This window comes from Aulostomus chinensis, chromosome 3, assembly GCF_037954235.1.
Source record: "Aulostomus chinensis isolate RoL2024-O1b breed Wild chromosome 3, RoL_Achi_v1.0, whole genome shotgun sequence".
NCBI lineage: Eukaryota > Metazoa > Chordata > Actinopteri > Syngnathiformes > Aulostomidae > Aulostomus > Aulostomus chinensis.
The window spans coordinates 8,314,076-8,316,006 of NC_141322.1; the positions used below are offsets into that span (position 1 = coordinate 8,314,076).

Below are 1,931 nucleotides of genomic sequence, written 5' to 3' on the forward strand. Positions count from 1 at the left end.
CTGGTCCTATTAGAGCTTAGGGCAGCATTTGACACTATTGACCACCATATCCTTATCTACAGATACTGGAAAATGTCATTGGCATTAAAGGAACTACACTAAATTGGTTTAGGTCATATTTACTAGGTCGATCTCTGTTCGTACTAACTAATGATAACCCCTCTGAAACCACTGTAGTCAGTTACAGTGTTCCACAAGGCTCTGTGCTTGGACCAGTCCTCTTCACCCTATACCTTCTTCCTGTAGGTCACATTATTAGGAAATACTCGATTAATTTTCACTGCTATGCAGACGATACCCAACTGTACTTATCAATGCATCCACATGAAACAAATCAGTTGATTAAACTGGAGGCCTGTCTAAAGAAGATAAAAACTTGGATGACCCATAATTTCCTTTTATTAAACTCAGATAAAATTGAACTTATTGCGCTGGGCCCAAAACATCTTAGAGACACCTTAGAGACACCCTATCTAATGAGAAAGGTATCCTGGATGGCATTACCCTGGCCCCCAGCACTACCATAAGGAACCTAGGAGTTCTCTTCGATCAGGATCTGTCCTTTAACTCCCACATTAAGCAAATTTCTAGGACTGCTTTCTTTCATTTACGTAACATTGCTAAGATCAGACACATCCTGTTTCAAAAAGATGCAGAAAAACTTGTCCATGCTTTTGTCACTTCCAGGCTGGATTACTGCAATTCTCTCCTATTAGGTTGCACCTATAAGTCCCTTAACACTCTCCAGCTGGTCCAAAACACTGCTGCCCGTGTGTTGACTAGAACTGCTAGAAGAGTAGACTAGAAGAGACCACGTCTCTCCTGTACTGGCTTCTCTGCATTGGCTATCTGTTAAATTCAGAATAGAATTCAAAATTTTTCTTCAAACATTCAAAGTCCTCAGCAATCAGGCACCTTCATATCTGACAGAGCTCATAGTCCCCTATTAGCCAGCTCGAACCCTTCGCTCCCCTCGCAAAAAAGTTTTTAAATGTGCTGCTCCTTCGTCCTGGAAAGACTTTCAGAAGGACCAGGACTGATTCCATAAAGCGAATTTAAGTAAATCTTAAAAGGCAAGGAAACATGTTCTTTTGATCAATGCAATTGAAAACAATTTTTTTTTTTTTTTGGTACTGATGCTTTGATGGACTGGTTACTCTATGTTACTGTCGGTATAGTGTGATATGTGAGTATCTGTTTGTTTGTACTGTTTTCTGTAATGAACCTGGAACTGTCTCACCTGCACTGACCAAAAATAATAGATATGAAGAATTAAGAAAATAATTGTTAGTAGGAAAAGTGAAGAAAGCATGGTGTTAACCTGGAGACTCTTTTGAGAAAGACATAAACAAATAAACTATTTGAAAGAAAAAGGAACAACAGAGAGAATTTATTTTTTGTGGGTTTTTTTGCCTGCCAAGCTACAATCCACTCTCCAGTACACGGTAGAATAACACTTATAAACTGTTTCACCAAATGCCATTACACCAAAAAGAAAAAGAAGATGCAGCAGAAGCAGAAAGGAAAATGACATTATATCAAGGATGAGGCCCCACTTGCCTAAAGAGCACGCTTGCCTAAACAGCACATTAAAAATTCTTATCAACAATAAACATGCTTCATGTAGTTGAGAGCATAAATAGGTTATGGCAACCTGTGGAGCATGTATTTTTATATTGTCCGAGGTATCAGCAAGACAGACTTAAAATGCCTGTCAAGAACCAGATTAATCAAGGTATAAGAAAGTTGTTGCAGAAGAGTTCAAGACATGTGAGCAATAAGACTTTTTTCTGTTTCTGAGATATTATTTGGGGAATTAAACTCGTGTAATAGTATAGGAACTCTGCCGTTCCACATCCAGTCCAGAAGGTGGCGGGATTTCACCTAAAAGTTACTTGCCAACTGCTATTTAAAAAAAAATAGAAGAAGAA

The 1,931-nt window shown here is 38.5% G+C and overlaps 1 protein-coding gene across 2 annotated transcripts in view; it reads right to left on the reverse strand.

The window, feature by feature from the left end:
* LOC147267556 (cytosolic 10-formyltetrahydrofolate dehydrogenase-like) overlaps positions 1-1,931 on the reverse strand; it is a 100,227-nt gene that overhangs the window by 38,306 nt on the left and 59,990 nt on the right. The gene's annotated exons all lie outside the window — the stretch shown is intronic.